Here is a 19,530-nt window from a genome sequence, read left to right as displayed (position 1 = left end):
TCATGATCTTAATTACAACATATTCTTAGCTGACCTCAAAAAGTTTTCTCATCCATTTCTGGAGACAAGGCACAGGTTTGGGACCTTTTCACAGAGGAGAGGAGGCTGTTCTGCTGGTCCAGACCACCAGAGGTGTATGCTTAGTTCCTGGATCTCATTGATTCCCTCAGGTTTCTCCAGGTGTCTTGGGTGTGGTTTTTTTTGCCCCTCCCCACTTTGTTCCTCCATTGCTTCCTGTAAGAAGATTTGAGCTCTCCTGCTCTTCTGTCAAATTTCTCTGAAGCTAAAACTCACCTTAAGGCGTTGCAGTGCTGCTCTCAAGCCAAATTTTTGCAGGTGTGTGGTTTTTCTTTGTTTGTTTGGTTTTTTTTTTTTGTTTTTTGGTGGTTTTTTTTTTGGTTTTTTTTTGGTTTTTTTTCAGTTTTGAGGACTTGCCAGTCCTTGCTCTTCTCGGGCTGAGTCTGTGGACTGGACATGTTGGTCTGAAATGTGGACACTCAGGAATGTGAAGGTTGCTGGGAAAGCTCAGGAATTCTAGCACACACATCCATGATTTTTTGGGTGGAAGATGGTTAGAGTTTGTCCTGCTCTTGCAGAGTCTTCCAAGCTAATTCAGGCTTGGAGCATTTGCAGCAACACAATGCTTCAGGCAGGGTGGCTTCTGCCTCTTGCTTTGCTTACAATAATTGTCACCCTGGGATATCCCTGCCACTGAAGGGTTCCGTGTTTTCCCCACAAATTCCCACCACTGGTTTGGAGCTGGAGTGTCCAATGTGCTGGCTTTAGTTTACGGCTAAAAAAGAGACTGAAATATTGTTCTCTAATGGGATAAATTGGGATTTGGCTAGGTTGGAAATGAACCGTGAAATCCATGTAGATTGGATGGGTTCATCCGTCCCCCTCCAGCATTCCACAGAAACCTAATTAGTGCCTTTAAAAAGGAACATAATTTCCTCTGTTACTTTAATCAGAGGGTTGGGTTTTTTTGCTTTTACTGGGAATAACAGGTTATGAAAAGGAAATACCCATACGAGCGTTGTCTTGGATTTTATTTTGCACAAACCTAATTGAATCTGCTAATTTAAATCTCATGCAAAGAGGCTGAGGTAATAATAGTCCTCCTGCAAACTGTGTGGCAGAGCCAGCTAGGATTTGTGGATTTGTTGTTTGGATCTTCGTCCTTGTGGAAATAAGGTGCTGCTCCAGGAAAGGCAGAACCAAAAAAACCAAATTTTTTTTTCCAGCTCCCATCTGTTGGTTTTTAGCATAGTTTTATTGATGCACTTCTTCAAATAGCATCTTGTGTTTGCAATATGAAGTTGAGTCACCATCCCTGCAGGGATTTGAAAGCAGTGTGGATGTGGTACAAGGGACATGGGTGGCCTTGGTAGTGCTGGGGGAAAGGTTGGACTTGATCATCTTTGAGGGCTTCTTCAAACTGAGCCATTCCGGGATGTGATGCTGTTAGAATGCTGAAAACTCATGGTTATTTGAAATAAAAGATAATTTTAGGGGAAACCTTTGGAGTGGCTGTTCCTCCCACCTGTAGAAATGGATGCCATGCTTCCTTCTCATCACAGATCCTGCTTTTCAGGAGTTTTCTTATAGTTGTTCAGGTTGTTGTCACTTTCTTATTGTTATTTTGTAGTTCTCAGACCCAGCTGCTGTTTCCTTAGAGTATTTTTCCGTCTACCTTAATTTTCCTATAAATACTGGTTCTTGAAGCTTCATCTCTTCTTGAATTCTGGGCCTTTTCTTTTTTTTTGTGGAGAGTATCTGCATAATGCACATTTGGGTTACTGCACTTCTGGCTATGTCCTCGTGCTTCTGTGAGCTCTCAGCCATGGGGACGTTTCTTGATTCAGATTTTGGGTTGATGTGGTTTTGGGTCTGTCTGCCCTAATTGGAAAGTTTCTCTTGTTTTAAGGCTTCTGGCTTATGTAACTTTCCCAGTAAGCTGACTTTAAAAGAAGGGAGGGGAAGAAAATACAGGGATTATTTTTAGAAATGTCTTGGAAAAGCAGCCGTCCACCAATGTGCAGTCATATGCATTAACCTCAGATTCATCCAGATGTGTTTCCCATGGACTCACCATCCCTAGCAGTGCCCAAGGTCAGGCTGGATGGGGCTTGGAGCAACCTGGGATAGTGGAAGGTGGAACTGGATGAGTTTTAAGGTCCCTCCAAGCCTAATCAATCCCTTTTTCCATAGTATCGTGTGTGAGATAAGAGGAACAACTGCATTTTGAGTGGAACTGATGTCCCCTGCACAAAGAACAGAGCCAGATGACAAGTCCAAACTTTTCAGTATTTTCAGGAAAGGGAATGCAAATGCCACACTCTGAGCTGTCTCCAAGGGCTCATTTGCTGTTCCTGGAGATAGTGCTCAAATTATCTACAGAAATCTAATGATCATTCTTGACACAAGCAAATACGTACCCCAGCCACTGCAGTGCAGGAGAATTTGGCAGGAGGGGATTTTTTGTGTTCATCAAAAGCACATCTCTTCCAGAAGGACAAAAGTTTGTGGATGAAATGGGTTGGTGCTTGTGGAGGGGTGTAAGATCTGTTGCTCTCTGCTATGTCTGTTCTTGGCTTGGTGTGAGTGTTAAGAGCAGATTGGAGCCTGTACCTTGCATTTAATCAGAAAACCCAACTATCAGCTGCTTTATAGCTCTCATTTCCAGTTAATGTTTTGGGATAGATGTATCACCTGGTAAATCTGCAAATAAAGCAAAGCTGATCCTTGTGCAGATGGGGAAAGCTCAACTAAACCTAAACACAATGTTTCAGATTATTGTGTTAAAAGAACCCTTTGGGTGATGATCCACATCGCCAAAATCCACAAACATTTGCTGCCAAGAGAAACTTTTTCTTTGAAATTTTGCTGGTTGAAAATGCTGCATCTCCTCTTTCAATAATTCTTGCGATTGTAAGATTGATAAATACAGTAGGTGCATATTAGAGGAGAAATGGTTGAAACTAGAGATGAAATGGAAGGGATTATCCTTTAACAGGGTCTGTATTTAATTTACACATGTAACTCATTTGGGGAGGGAGAGACAGATTCCTAGCAAGAAAGACATGTATTAATTTCAGTGTTTGGTTTTTTTCCGTGCAGCCTTTGGAGGTTTGATTTGGTGCAGTGGTGACACCGTTGTGTTGTTCATATTCATGAGCAGCCTCACTGGGAACGAGTTCAGACAGCATGAATTATCCTGTCCCTGAGCACTGTGTTGTAGTGGGGGTTTCTCCAAAGCCCTCGCTCCTTAATGCCCACCAGGAGAGTCGTGTTCCTTCCTCACAGGATCCCGGGTGGCTGAGGCTGAGGGAGCTGAGTGGGCAGCTGAGGACAGCTCGGTGTCCCCCAGGTCCTTCCTCACAGAGCTGCTCCTGCAGCTCCCCTGTGTCTGTGCTGGTGCCTGGGGTTGTTGCTGCCCACCTGCAGGGCTTTTCCTTCTGCTCTTTCTCTTCCTCAAGCCTCCTGCATCCTGATGGGAGTAACCCCTACATGGGAATGCAGATTGCAGGATCCACAACAGTGACTGATGGCAAAGCAACGAACAAATGCAGAAAACACAACCTTATGCTACACCTCACCTTCATCTCTGTTGTCCAGTACCTACTTTTTGGATTTTTTAGTGTCATATTTTGTCTGGTGGAAACCCAGAAAATAGCTCGCTTTCCCTGCAAACTCAGAGTATTCCCTTTTTATGAAAAAGCTCTTTTGGTTCTTTCTTCCTTCACACATCCAGCGTTGGGATTTGTACTGAATCTGAATGTGCTGAGTTTTCTTTTTGATTTTTGAGGGTTTGTTTCCCCTTAATGTTTTTCTTTGAGAGGCAGAACTAAAACCACCTGGGATATTTTCCCTCTCTGAGGCTTTTTTTCCCCCCCTGTGTGTTTTGCTATTCTGTGTATATTTGTGAAAAACTGGATTGTAGTAGTAGAGACCAGTAGTTCATACAACTTTGGCTGGGACAGTTTCAGTGAAAATACTTCTGGACACAAATATTTACTGCTGCAAGTGTTGCAGCTGTAGCCTGATGCGGGTTTATGAAGCCAAGTTGTATGTGCCAGTAGTTAGTAAATCAAGAGTTAGTAAATAAAGGATAGCAGTGTATTGGGTGAAATACCTAAAGAAAAGCAGGAATTTTGGCCACTGGTTTATGGCTGCTGAGAGGATTTCCCTCTTTCTTTTCTCTTTTGCTGTGTCAAAGGTTTGTGTGATTTTAGGGGTTTTTTTTGGTGTTTGGAGTTCTTTTTGCTTCCTTCCTGCTGGTTTGTTGTTTATCATTCCTTTTTATGATTAGATTGGTAACTTTGCCAGTGGAAATAGCAAAATCTTTCCAAGGCTTCCCTGTAGAAGCCTGTATTAATGCATAAAGAGGCAGCAGTTTATTGGTAGTTTTTATTACCGACAGACAGGTTCTGCTCCAACTGGGCTTTGGTTTGCTACCCTTTACCCCTTCTACAGATGAACCCTTCAGCACGTTATTCCTGGTCTGTAACTAAGGAAGAGCAGAATCCTGGTGGCTGTTCCAGGCTTCCTTCTGCCTTCCTTTAGAGCTAACCAGACTTGTATTCCTGGTTGGAATCACTGACTGCCTGTAATCTATCTGCCTCCAGCAGCTCTGGTGGCAGTTCTTTGCTATTTCAGGATTCCCTAAATGTCCTTCAGGTCAGGTGTATTGTAAATTTCAAATAATTGGGAAGATGGAGTGGGTTTGCTGCAGTCCTTGTTTGCCAGACTCATTGGGCTGTTGAGGTGAGGAGGAACTGGAAATTTGGCTGCCTAAATTAGAGGGTTGATAGATATGAAAAGGGTGAAGAACCAGGTGGAAGTGGCAAATGGGAGTGTGGGAAGCTCTCTGTCAATACCTGGGTGTTTCACAGCATTGTTGCTCTTACTCAGAGCTAAAATGATATTTTAATAATAAAGCTGTAACAGGAAGAGCTGTGGAGCTCCAACACACTTTACACAAGCAGAAAAAGTAATTAGCAGGGTGATCTTTTTGGATTGGTTTTTTTGTTTTGTGCTTGAGGGCCTCATTCTTGCAGTCAAATGTGGAAAAAAATAAAATGACTGCAAGTCAAAACTGTTGATGTTGAAATTGTAAACAAGCTGTAAATATTTGACTGACGGTAATCAACTGTTGACAAAAATTAACAGGGGATGTTATCAATTTTCCCTTGCTTTGAAACTATTTTTAACTATAAATCTTTATCAAACATCTTGTGCTTGGGCCACAGGATTTACTGTGGGCATTGCTTCAGCAATAGGCTTGGGGTTTGTATTTTTTTTAACTGTTTTGTGGGTTTTTTTGATTTTTTTTTTTTGTGTTGATGGGTGGATCATATTTTGATGAGATGAGGAAAACAAAGATTTACATGAGGTATTAAATTATCAGGGTGCTGTGAGGGCTTAGAAGCTAGAGGGTAAATAAGGTTTGTAGGGCTGTGCGTGATAAATCAAATATGATAATGAATTCTAGATTCAGAAGGGAAAAATAATACACAGTTTGCATGATAATGCAGGTCACAAGCAGTACTTTTACTTTCAAATGCTGATTAGTTAAGCAGTTTTTAAAAATGATGTTGCATCCGTGTTTGGGAACAGCTTGTCAGCATCTGTTTAGGGTTTATTTCATAATTTCTCCAAAGGGATGTCAAATGGAGGAATTCTGTTGACTAAATTACTGCAGGCTATTAGTTATGCTCTTGAAATATATTATTACAAATGTAAATAATAGTCATCAGCTAAAGTGGATTGCTTCTCTTACAGGCTGGCTTATTTAAAAAAAAAAAAAAAGATTGTGGAACTCTTCTGAATTTTCAGCATAAAAATTGGGCTGCTTTTGTGTTTTCTGTGGGGAGGTGGGATATGGTCAATGATTGTGGTGAATGACAGAGGAGGGACCTGCATTTTTCTCTTCATGGCTCTAATTCTTCCTTCCTTTTCCTCCACTGAAGCAGCATTCCCCTCATGAAACCTTCCAACCCTCTCCAGTCTCTGAGTTCAGCCACTTTTCCTGCTGTTCCCTGGCAGGCTGAGGGGAGGCTATTCTGGTGGCTGAAGTTTGAGGAGACAACATGGAATAAGATGGGTTTTGTCCTGAGATGGACCAGTCTGGCTTAGGAACTCACCTGAGCCTTGCTGGGCTTCATCTTCACTCACAGCTGGTCTGGCAAGGGTGAGGTCCCCATGAGCAGACCCAGGTGGCACTGGGTCAGCTCTGGAGTGGTGTCCCTGTGGTCCCTGCTGCTGGCAGGCACAGGAGAGCTCTCTGCAGCTGAGGAGAGACCTCAGGGAGCAGGTGTGCCTCAAGTGAACCTACTCAGTTTGTTCCCTTTGGCCACGCTTTGTTTTGGGCTGTTTTTCTTCCTGGAGCGTGACCAGGAGAAGGGATGGATTTGGCTGCCTTGTGACACCCTGTCCTGCATTTTCCCTCACCACTGAACATCTTGGTGTATATGGGATGTGCAGAGCATGGCCAGGGAGGGGGATGAGATCCATTGCTGGGAAATGGTCCTGCTGTTACAGCTGTGATTGCCACCAATCTCCTTGATGAAAATAAGCCAAGCCACATTTGCTGACTCTCCAGCCTTTCCAGCCAGTTCTTTCTGAATCATCAGCTTTTGAAAAGAGCAATGGAAATTGTGCAGAGTTCTTGCTTTCACAAAGAATCATCTTCAAGTGGGACAGTTGTCATCTCTATTCCCTCACAGAATCATAGAGCAGCTTGCAGTGCAAGGGACTTTGATGTCCATCCCATCCCACCCTGTGCCATGGGCGGGGACACTTTCCACTATCCAGGTTGCTCCAAGAACATTTATCTTTGAGGATAGCTAAAGATGTGTCTACATTGTTGGCTTTTTCACTGCTCTTGAAATTATTTCTGGCCAGAACTGGAAGCAGATTATTTAATTTTGTGAATTGTTTGTTGTGGAAATTGTACATTACAACTTGGCCTGCAGGTTATTCCTTGGGAAGATGTCAGAGCAACCTGGACCATGGAATTGGACCCAACTTCTTGGGAGTCAGATGTGGGAAGGATCATCTCAGTGTGGTTCTTTCACACACTCTTGTGCCACTGTGAGAGGAAAATCTCTTGGTTTTTCACTTCCTACTGCTCAGTGGAGCCTGCTCTGCAGAGAATCTTCCTTATGGTGCCTGTTTAAAAAATCAGACAATGCAGTATTCCATGTCTGCTCAGAAGGAACTGGTGTGTCTCATCTCTCTGCCTCTCTCCAAGGTTTTCAAAGAATCATGACTCACAAGGATCATCCAAGTCCAGCTCCTGGCCCTTACTGCTTATTACAAGTTTGTAGAATTATTTTTTTTTTGTAAATATCCAGTGTGAAACAACTGAATGCAGAAGAGGGTTTTTTGTTGGTGGTGTTTTTTTTTGTTGTTGTTTCACTTTCTTTCAGATGTGTCATTCAGTGCCTGCTCACCTCCAAGACAGATTGAAAGCTAAAGACATGCAGAGCTGTGCTCACCTTCAAGTTGCTTTGGGAACACCTGGATGATTTTTACTTAAGCCTGAAAATTCCCTTTTGAATTCCTAACAATTGCAAACCCCAAAAAATATGTTTCCAACTTAGAGTGAATAACATTACGTTGAATTGTTTTGTTACTGGACTAAAAAAAAAAAAGACTGTGGAACTCATCTGAGTCTTCAGTAGAAGAATTGTGCTGGTTTTGTATTTTTGTGTGAGGGCAAGCTGGAGGTGGTACCTGGTCACTGATGCTGGTGGAGGATGGAGGAGAGACCTGCATTTTTCTCCTCATGGCTCTCATTCTTTATTCCTTTTCCCCCACTGAAGCAACATTCCCCTTGTGAAACCTTCTGGATTTTTCTTCATAACCATAAACTGCAAAATATGGTAAATTCTCTTTTCTCTCTGCCCTCACTTGATTGATTCCACTTTTTTAAGCTCTCAGTATTTTGCCAACACATGGCACTGGGGAGATACTTGGATTTGGGGACACAAGGGAAAAGCCACTCATTTTTGGAGCACTGAACACTTCTCTTGTCCTTCTCAGTGTCTGCAGGGACTCAGGGCAAGATCTTTGCATCAGGTGGTGGGTGGTACTTCAGACAAAGTCAGGGAGTTACATTTTCTTAATTGGTTCTGATGATTCAGCCTGGAACATGAATCACCCTGGACAGAGAGCTGGATGTTTCCAGGCTAGTAAGAGCCAAGTAATTTTAGTTTGCCCCAGAGGCTAAATTGATGTCCCGATCAAGTTCAATTTTTTTTTTTTTTTTCACACTCCCAACTGTTCATTTTTCTTGTTCTGACAGTTTTATTTACTGGGAGCCTAAAAGGTCTGTCAGCATGGACTGCCTGGGCATCCTGTCAGAGCCTGGAGGCAGCACCTCCTCAACACATGCTCTGTGTGAAAATGTCTGCCTGGGTCATTGGCTTTTTGATTTACTTAAATTAGAAGATGTTTCTGGTGTCCCCAGGAAGCTGCTTGGTCCCAAACATGAGGTCTGAAGTTAGTGACTTTTCACTGAGAGATTTCTCACCATGTCCCAGGTTCTGCCTGCTTTGGTTTGTGTCCACTGAGGCAAAGCTGGGCAAGGTGCCTCAGAAATAAAACCATTTTTAATCATCTCGATGGTTAAAATTTTCAGGAGAAATTTCTCCATGGAAAGGCTGCTCAGGCCTTGGCAGGGGCTGCCCAGGGAGCTTTGCAGTGCCCATCCCTGGAGGTGTCCCAGGAAGGGCTGGAGGTGGCACTCAGTGCTCTGGCTTGGGACAAGGTGGGCATTGGGCACAGGGTGGACTCCATGGGCTGGCAGGGATTTTCCAATCTAAAATAATTCAGTGATTAAGACCTCCATTTTTTGAATTTTCTGGTGTTCATTTCAGTAGGAAAGCTTGCTTTGTGTTGGACACATGTGGAGTCCTCACTGTTGGAGCTTTTGTTTCTTGTTTATCCTGTTGATGGTTGAACTGTGTGGGAAGATCTGCTGCAGGATTTCTTGTTTTGTTTCGCATGTCTAGGATTTCTGCTGGGGTGGAGATGTTCACTTCATCCTGTGCAGCTCTGAGGGTGGGCAGGCCCTGGCACAGATTCCCAGAGAAGCTGTGGCTGCCACTGGATCCCTGGAAGAGTCCAAGGCCAGGTTGGGATGGGGCTTGGAGCCACCTGGAATGGTGGAAAGTGTCTCCTTTTCTGTCATCGGTTGTTTGGGGGTTTTGTAATTTCTGATGTTATTTCACATGATTTTTTTTTTTTTCAATGACGTGTCTTTGAAGTGAGGCAAAATTTGGGGGTTTTCCCTCAGTTCTCACTATTTAAGGCTTTGTTTGACCTGTTGTTCTTGTGTTAGTTAAAATTCAGGGACTGGTTTTTTTTTTTTCAAGTGAGGTGGAGAGTTTAGTTGAGCCTTCCATTGCACCCTTCCAAATGTGAGTGCGTGGTCTGGAGATTAAAATGCTCTGTTAGGGACTGATTAAAACATAAAATTAAATTGTGTATCATAATTTTAGCTTCAAGTTTAGATTAATTAAAAACTAAATTGCCTATAACACCTTCCACTTTGATACTTCGGTGCCTTCCCATATGATCAGATGGAACTGGGAAGTTTAAACAATCAACTGAACACACTTTTACATGAACAATGAGAATTAATTAGTCAGGTTTGGGTACTGCACCATTAGGATTACAAGAGACACTGGTTACGAGAAACACTGTTGGGTTTTAGAAGTTAAATTAACTTTCAGTTAAAGGGGAAAGAAGCATCCAGAATGAAGAATTTTAAGGAATTGTGATGTCTTAACCAGTAAAACTGTGTGTAGAAAACTCTTTTAGATGTGGTTGTGTAGTTCTAGAGATTCAAAATCAAAATGTCATTTTAATACTTCATTGTCTTTCTTACTTTCCAGTAATCTTAAAGTTCTAGTCCACATTTTAAAATTTCAGATACTAGAAATAATTAGAGGGATTATTAAATAGTTTTCAAGGTGCTGAGTGCTGTTGAAAAGGAGCATTGAGAAACTGTACAGCTAATTTTCTGGGACCAAGGTGTGTATGTACATAAAAGATGTTGCACATGCAGCCAAAAATACAATGAACGTTTTCCTGACTTGTGCTTTATTGTTATTTATTTGGTGCTTTCTTTAATCTCATTAAAGACTTTGGGTAAAATCAGGATTGATCTGGAGCTTCGTGTCAGGTGATTTTTCCAATGCTGGCCTTTTTTGTAATAATTCAGTCTGCAGGGAGGAGGACACTGTCCCTTGTGGCTCTTGCTTCAGATCTATTAATTTTAACATAATTAATCTGTTTACTGAAATTTGTCCCTCTCATGGCCTGATTTTCTTCCTCCTTAGAATATGCACCTGGCAAGCTGTTCTCCAGATTTATCACATGTGCTTCAAATGGGCTGAGGAACAAAATGAAGACATTTTTCCTTAAATGCCTGACTGTCCTTGAAGCCTGGGGCTTTGCAGCAGACAGCCCTGAGTGGAAATGGATGAGGAGTTTTTCCTCTGCTCTGGCTTTCAGCAAACTTCCATTTTCTTGCCCTTCAGGTAGGAAATGGGGTGTATCCTACTATGAGGTGGAAAAGAGTAGCAGAACCAGAGCAGAGTGCTGAAAAGCATTTGAGGAGGATATTTTTTAAAATTTTTTTAGCTACTCAAGTATTCCAAATACTGTATTTTGTTTTTTATGGAAACAAGCCTGCTCACAGAAATGCTGGAAGTCTGAAATGCTGCTACTTCTTTGTCCCTAGGGAAGAAACTGCTTTTGTATTGCAAACTCAGTGGAGCAGAAATTTATGAGCAGCCTGATTTATGCCCTTCTGTTGAGGAGGAGGGATTCAAATAATTGGGAACCTCTGGATGTAGAAACACTCATTTTGTTTCTTCTGTACATTGTGCGAGATGACTGTGAAATGATCCCCCAAACATCCAGGGGGACCTGGGCAAATTCCAGAAGTGGCCCAGTCCAGATGGGAATCACAGGGATTTAACACCCTGGCAGTGCCCAAGGCCAGGATGAATTAGAAACCAGTTTGTAACAAACAATAATGATTCTTACTCCTGACGTAACAGACGTTTCCTTTACTGGTTCCATAAATTCTCTTCTGTTGTTCCTTTAGGAAGTGTGGCCTGACAGTAATTAAGCAGTAATTGGTGTATGAAGGCAGGAGCTGTTCCCAGTAGCTAAGTATTGTTAGAAAATAATTTCATTTATCCAATGGTATTTCAGCAGTTCTAACCAATTTTGGGTTTATTATGTGCCATATGTCTGCCCAGCAGGACTTGGGATTGGGTTTAGCAAATGCAGTTGTTGTGCTTTATTGAATGCTGGTTTTAAAAACACCTTTTTTTTTTGCTTGCCAGGGTATATAAATATTTTTCTTTCCCTCCCATATATGTTGCTCTCTCCCAGACTTCTGCATAGCTTTTGGTTTATCATCTCTTGTGAAAGCATGTAGTTTTTGAGAAAGAGGAGGGCTGAGGTCACTGTTTTGTTTTTTTTTTCCTGAAGGGTGAGTTTTGGTCAGCACTCAGACCTGAGGAGTAACACTGATGGCAGAGCTTAGCTAAGCGTGGTTTTAGAGGTGTCTTCACTCCCTGCCACCAGCTTGGCACACAAATGGGTTACAACCAGCAGCTGCTGCTGCAGATCTGTGGACCAATCTGACACAACATTTTGATTTTCCTTTATTTTTTGTTTTCTGCCTCTTTTTTTCTGTGGTTTAATTTATGGAAGCCAGTCTTTATGCACACAACTCTGACCATGAACTTCACCTAAGTGGGGAATCCCCGGGTTCTGCTCTTGTTTGGGAGCACAGGTGTTGAAATGATTCCTCTGTGGGAAGACAAATGATTTGTGTTCATTGAGGAATATCCTGACAGCCTTTAACTGTTAAAAGCTGATTTAAAAAATCTCTTTCTACCCAAAAAACTTTCGCTCTTGTTGCATCCCAGTGATGAATGAGGCTGGTAGACAGATTTAGCTCTTGGAACTGTTAGACAGGGACATAATCCATTGTGGTTGGTTTGTCCTCAGCATTGCTGCTGGGATTCATGTCCTCTCCTGGTGGGTGGTGAGGAGAGAAGTGCTTTTCCCATCTCTGAAAGGTGTAGGGCACTGCCTGTGCTGTTGCAGGATGAGAGGAAATTCAGGAAGGATTTCCCAGGGAAAGCTCATAGAACTGAGTTCATGGAAGAGATGAACCTGAAGCAGTAACGAAGTGTTGAGAGTTTCTCTTTTCCTTAAACTTTTTGACTGCATTAAAAGACTTTTCAATTTCTCCACGGAAACACAGGAGGTGGAAAAACATTTTGTTCATTTTCCCTGGGAATTATTCCATTAATTTCCATTTTCCCACGCTTTCCCCCATTGTTAAGATTTCATGAAATCCAGGGGAAATTCAGTAGAGATTTAATTACAGGACTGTAAATAATTCCTCTCTGAAGAATAACGAAGTGATTTCAGGACTCTCAGTGTGGAAAAGGAAGGACAGAAGAAGGATGTCATGGAGCTGTGTAGTGACTGAAGGGAAAGGAGAGCAAGGATAGATAATTCCCACCTTTTCCAGTGCAAACACTGGGCTATCAACACATTGAATAAGTTGCTACTGGGGTTTTTTTTGGTAATTCTTTTTTTTTTTTTTTTTCAACTTTGTTTTGTAGTCCTAATGATCTCTTTGTTTGGATGCCTGATCAGCCATAGCTTTGTCCTGACTGATGACCTTTTGTCTTTATAATGAAGAAAAAAGATTTCATGGTTAATTTCATTCTTCAGCGGTGGTTTTTTTTTGTTTTTTGTTTTTTATTTTTTTTGTTTTGTTTTGTTTTGGTTTTTTTTTTTGGGTTTTTTTTTATATATTTTATTTTATTTTATTTTTTATTTTTCCTCTTTTCCTTTTCATACATCTGGTATGAAAACTTCTCTTACAGATGTTAGAACAAGGCTATTGGTTGCCTGTCCTATTGTAGGGTCAGTAATGGGGTGTGGAAACTAAAACCTGAGAATTTTCTGCCTCTGTCCCTATTCTTATTTCCAACACAGGTGTAGTGGTTTTGGTTGCCAACAAGTCAGCAATATTTTGGAAATAAAGCCAAAATTTTGCTGTTTTGCAATTATTTTTTCAAATCTAAGAGGCTCTTATTTATAGAAGGAAATTCATAGTGGCCAATTGATTCTAGAATCTTTTTTCTTTGCCTCCTCTGAAGTAAGAATTAAGTTTGAGTTGTTTTTCAGAGATCCCACCTTCTGTTTGCAATTCATCCATTTGTTAGGCTTTTTAAAATGGTGAAGAGAATTTAGTTTTAATACCAGATTTATGGTCAGATTGGCCTTTTAATTAACTTTAGACAAAACTTTCATATGAAATAGGAATGGGTTTGGTGTCCTGCCACAAACCAGAATTACTCTGTGTTTTGGGACGCTCCAAATTGGATTTTAGCAGTGTTGTGCTGAATTATGCCATGGAATGAGGGGAAGTGGCAGTGTAAGATGATTTTTAAACAGCAGTGGCACGAGTGATTGGAATGATGAGTGTTGAGGTATTTATGTGAAGTTTTTTTGCATAATGAGAAGGGAGTGAGTTATTGGGGGAGAGATAGCAATGATCCAGCTCATAAAAGCTGTGCTCAGGAGAATAATTTCATTAAATACTCCAGCAGATCAGTAAATCCTTCAGCTGCCTTTTGCAGAACAGTCAGAGAGTTGATGTTCTTCTGGGAGGAATTCACCTCCTGTTTCTTGCCTCCTCCCTCCACCCTGCCATTTTGCTAAATCAATTTATTGCCTGGCAAAGCCTGCAAACAAAGCCTTCCAAGGCAGTAAAGATCCCATCCACTCAGAGGCCTTTTCTGTTAATATCCTAAAAACCCTGTCACTGATCCTTGGGTCGGAGTACAGCCTGTCCTCCCCAATCTCCTGTGGCCAGCCCAGCTCCCTGGGCTTTCCTGTTCCCTGCTGTTCCCTTGACCTTAACAAGGATTTGCTGTGCTCTGCTTCCTGTTTTTCCCATCAATCCACTGACCTGACTTGGAGTTTGTGCCAGGTCTCCATGACTTTGGGCTCTTTGGTATCAGAAGCCTTCTGTGTTGTCTCCAAGAAGGGGGAAAAATCCTTTAATAAATAACCATTTCCATGGAATATAGCTTGAGGAAAAGGAGGAACAAATATTAATTGATTCCAGTTTATACAGGTAGACAAGGATTTGGTGTTCTGGTGAAAAATGGAGGGAATATGTGATGTATTCAGCAAACAGTGTTGGGAAGCTTTGGTGCTCTTCAACTCCTTTGGATTATCCAGGAAAGCTTTAATTCTCAGAATTTTGTACCCCATAAATATTCTTGGAGAGTGTTTCTGGTCATTCCTTACATGAGGCCCAAATTCTGAATTTGAAGTGGCTGAAAACCTGGTGTTGGAATTAGATGATCTCAAAGATTTTCCCCAACTCACTGTATGATTTTATAATTCCTCTTAAGAAAGCAAGATATCAGCCCTGAGATCTTTGAGCACTGCTTCCTCCTTTCAAGAATTTAGAAGGAGAATTTATTAATTTAGAGAGATAATTAATTTGAGGTGGAAAGAAATTTAGATCAGATGCTAAGAAATAGAGCAGTTGGGGTCATTTTGTGTTCCTCATGAATTTGAAAACTCCATATCTTGTTAAACTTCCAGTTTGGAGCGGAGCTGGTAAAATATCCTGAACAGAATACTTTGATTCAAGTATTGATTAACATTTTTTGGCTGATTTTTTCCATATTGGACAGCCTGCTTTTCAGGAGACTTTGGGGAATATTTATGTTTGGGAGGGAACTTGGGACAAAAAAAGACAAACATGTAAATGTATTTTAAACATTGGTTCAATCTCAAATTCTTTTTTTAACCAATTCCAGTGCTGCTGAAATTGGAGCACAGTTCCAAAGAACAGCTGTGTGGCATTGATTAATATCCTGGTTTTCTGCTATAAAATGGTGGGGTTTGGGATGAGCTTTACCTGCAGAAGACTTGAGATGTCTTGTGATTAAAAATCATAAATGTGATAAAAAATTGCAGTGCTCAGCTGGGCAAAAGCCTTTCCCTGTGAGAGTCTGTTCAAAAACAAGTCTTCTATTGAAGGGCATGAAACAGAAACACCAGAAGTTTACTCCTGGAAGGGGATTTGAGCACAGAAACACAACATCCATTTCCAAAACTTCCCAGTGCCCTGAGGGTTTCCTGGTGGGACATCTGCTGAGACAGATTTTGCAATCTGCCTCCATCAGCTGTGTTTGCAGCCACGAGGGGTGTTCATGATTGCACACGAAGTGATAACTAAAGATGTAGGCTTGTGTTTCTGCCTCTCTGCATTTGTTCTGTAAAGGTGTAAACGATGATTAAAGCATCAGGAAAATGGTTCATGCATAAAAGATTTGAGGAGGAACTCAACAGAACTTGGAAAACACTTTCAGTTCCAAGAGTGGAGAAGGCTCCTGTGAGGATTTATCCAAAGATTAATTTCAATACTTTCAATAATTGCAATTTTTCAAAAGGATAATGTTGTTTAGAGTCATGATTGAGGTCTGCTGTGCTGAGGTGATTTATGGCCACCTTGTTAAGAGGAGATGGAAGTTGTTCCAGGGTAAAGCCAGGTCTTATTACAGGGTAAATCTGCCTCTTGAGGGGATTTTGGAAGAGCTGTTGCCCTCCCATCCCAGTAGGTGTCCAATCTAAGTGGCCTCTGAGGAGTTTTATCCAAAGCTGGGTTCTCATGAACTCTTTTCACTTTTTTCACAGCCTTGCTCTCATTCTTACTTTGATTTCTTCCTTTCCCCCTCCACCTCTCAAAGTGGTGTAACACAACCCAAAATCCTGGCATGTGGTGCTCCTACTAAATTTAAAACCATCTGATTCCCTCAAGATGCAATTAATGAGAAAGCATTGAAAATTTAAACTTTAGAATCAGGGTAAGGCATTGATGTCATTACTGTGATGTTCTCTACTTCTTTGTGTCTCCTCAGACTGTGTCCTTGGGTCAAGTGGCACTGCTTCTGTCTGGATCCTATTTTGGATCATTTCCCAAAGGCCTCTTTACAGATTTTGCCTTGATTTTGAAGGTTTCCCTCCAAGGCTAAACATGTTACTGTTATCAGACTATTTGGTCTTGAAAGTTTCTCTCCCCAGTTTTTCCCCTTGGGGAGGAATGCCTCATATCCGTTGAGTGAATCAGGAGCCAGCTCCAGGAAAAAGCTCTTTTCACTTGTGTTACATATCCCTGGGTCCCTGAGGCTGGAAAATCCCTGCCAGCCCATGGAGTCCCAGCTGTGCCCAATGCCCACCTTGTCCCCAGCCCAGAGCACTGAGTGCCACCTCCAGCCCTTCCTGGGACACCTCCAGGGATGGGCACTGCAAAGCTCCCTGGGCAGCCCCTGCCAAGGCCTGAGCAGCCTTTCCATGCAGAAATTCCTGCTGCTGTCCAAGCTGAGCCTCCCCTGGCCCAGCCTGAGGCCCTTTCCCCTTGTCCTGTCCCTGTTCCCTGGCAGCACAGCCCGACCCCCCCTGGCTGTCCCCTCCTGGCAGGAGTTGTGCAGAGCCACAAGCTCCCTCCTGGGATGTGTTGTCACTTTTGGAATCAGGACATAGTTGAAACAGCTGGATTTCAGCTCAAATTTTGCAAAATCTGACTGCCTTATGCTCAGGGGGTAGAACTTTCCCTCTTCTCTGTTGTGTGCTGAGGACCAAAGTGACAGCAAAGGAGTAAAATTCAGATTAGGTGAAGTAAATTTCTTAGTCCGGGCAGTTTCTTTAGCTTGGAACAGGTGTAGAGAATTGTGAGGGAACTCACACTTCATTTATGGGCTTTTATGTATTTTACTCAATTTATATCACACACCTGGGGAGCACAATAGAACATATCAATTAGCAACTGAATTAAGCTATAAATCTGTCCTGTTCAGAAGATATTCATCTGATTCACTGCATGTTTTGGAGAAGAAATGCATCCCCGAACCCTATACCTGAGGTGAGGTGCACAGCATTACCTGGGGGATCCCCCGTGGCTCCTGCAGGCAGTTTCCAAAAGCCCTGAAGCTTGGGATGTCCTTGTTTTAATCTGCATAATTAAATCTATTGTTGTTTGGAGAGGAAACAACTGGGAGTAGAGTGTATTCTCTGTTCTGATGATTTCCTGAACAAGCCCGAGTGTTTAGTTAGCATGAGAGAGATTTCTTTGTGTGTGTTCTTGCTTTTATTCCTGTCTGTATTCCTCTAGGACAGAAATATTACAGTGTCATGGGAAAAATTTGTTGTTACAGCAGCTTTGCTGATCAAGATTTCAGTTGATGTCTGTAATGTCTCTTTCTTGCAGCAAGGAATCCTTGGGAATTTGTCTTTTCTATGTTTTAAATTGCTGGAGGGCAGGGATGGATGGGATATTGGGAAGGGATTGTTCCCTGGCAGGGTGGGCAGGCCCTGGCACAGGGTGCCCAGAGCAGCTGTGGCTGCCCCTGGATCCCTGGAAGTGCCCAAGGGCAGGTTGGACTTTGGGGCTAGGAGCAGCCTGGGATCATGGAAGGTGGAACTGGATGGGTTTTGACATCCCTTCCAGTCCAAACCAGTCTGATTTCTGAGGTAGGGCTGGATGTTTTTGGTTTTCTTGTCTTTGACAGAGGAGTGCAAGGTCACCCAGTGTCCTTCCTGAGCCCTTGTCCTTCTCTGGTGTCTCTTTTTTGACAGGATGGCAGCAAACCCTTTGTTTAATGCTCCAGGGGTTTCCTATTGTCCTATATAATGTCATTCTAATTTAGTCCCTCTTCCTCTCCCTCCTAATGCTCCCCAGCATTTTGTTTACTTCAGCTGGGTACCCACAGCCGCTCCCTGTGCCGCCTCCTCAGAGGGGAAAATAGCTGAAAAGCTGACAAATTCCCAATCCCTCTCTGCATACATGAATATCTTATTTGTCCCAGCATGCCTTTTTAGCCAAATGAAGATTCCTTTCCCGAGCTGCCCAGGTATTCAATGCTTTTAGATCCTCACAGAGCAGCTGACAACCTTCTGTTTGTAGCCAGGGCTGAACTCTGGAGCTGGCAGACTTTCACCTGGCACTTAATTCCACACTCTGACGCCTTCCCCTCCTCACCCAGCAGTAGTAAAGTGCGTGGGCTAGCTCATCTGGCCTCTTAGCTTGTAGTTTTCTCTTGGTTTTACAACTGAATTGCACAAAAATGGTGTTTCCTGCAGTTCAGCCCTTTATTTTGGACAGCCAACCTCACACCCCACAGGGCTTTCCTTTCTCTCTCATCTCTCTTTACACATTTTGGGAGAAAAGGGAACAAAAATTGAGGGAACAGATTCAAAGTACCCCTAATCTCAGGCCTGCTGCCAATCCCATGGAATATGTGCCTGGGTTGAAAGGTGTCTCTTCTGACACTGAATGAAAACTAATTTCATCTTCATATTTTATCTTTAGAATGAATGTTTCCTTTAATTCTGTTATGTTCTTGCTGCCAGGGCCTTTTTTGTCCCTCCCCATCCTGGCAGCCTCAGGACACTGTGGACACAGCCCCAGGAGGGGACACATCACTGAGCATTGCTTACCTGTAGATAATTTTCTGCAAACCACAGGAATGCCTCTCCCCCTTTCTTCAAAGAAGCTGTCTCAGGATCACCTCCAGAACTCTGCCCTCTCTCCTGTAGGAATAATCATGACTTCCAAGTCTGCTCCCCTTCCCTGACTTGAGCACTGAGCCGGAATCTCTGCCGGGTGTCACCTGTTTGGTGACATTAGCAGCCACAGTGGCACCTCTCAGGTTCACCCCTGTGCTAAGATTGCTTCTTGAAGTGTTGTGGACAGAGCAGCTTCCAGGATGGATTGGCATTGCTCACTCTTCTGTGGAGAAGGAACACCATGAGAAGGCTGACCTAGAGCAGAGGCCAGACAGAGTTAAAGAATAAAGCAGGGATTTATTAAAAGGATCTCCTCCATGGATCCACCTTGGGCAGCACAAGAGCCCAGCCAGAGCTGCACCCAAGGTGAACCAAAATGGTCACAAAATGGACACCCGCTCACGGGGTCTGTCACTTTGATAAGTTCGGCTCCATTTGCAGATTGGAATTAATTGTCCAATACAGCTTTACCCCATGCAGTCCCATCCTGCTTGTTTTCCTCTCTTTACCATTGTTTATATGGTTTGGGCATGGAGCTTGCAACAGTTGTCTTTGGTCTTAAGCTAGAGCAGGAATTGTTTTGTCTCCCTACTCTGTGAGGAGAGCTCACCATCCCTTAATGTGAAACTCAGAGTTACACACTAAAGCAGCACAGAATCTGAAAAACATGAAAGCTGCAACTGAAGGTATCATGGCCCAACTGCCCATCATGAACTTTGTCTTCTGTGATTTCCTTCCCCCTGAGTGCCTTGGGTACCCCCTCCTCTGTGCTCTTGTCTGATGGTGAGGGATTTTTATCCTGGTGTCTCTGCTGCTGAACCTTGGTTCAGTTTGTATTGCTGCAGGTAAAAGAGGTGTCTTCCCTCCTTTGTGAAGCTTGGTTTATTATCA

The sequence above is a fragment of the Pyrgilauda ruficollis genome, unplaced genomic scaffold (genome assembly GCF_017590135.1).
Source record: "Pyrgilauda ruficollis isolate IOZ18807 unplaced genomic scaffold, ASM1759013v1 scaffold11, whole genome shotgun sequence".
Classification (NCBI taxonomy): domain Eukaryota; kingdom Metazoa; phylum Chordata; class Aves; order Passeriformes; family Passeridae; genus Pyrgilauda; species Pyrgilauda ruficollis.
Note: the sequence above shows the minus strand (reverse complement) of the source record.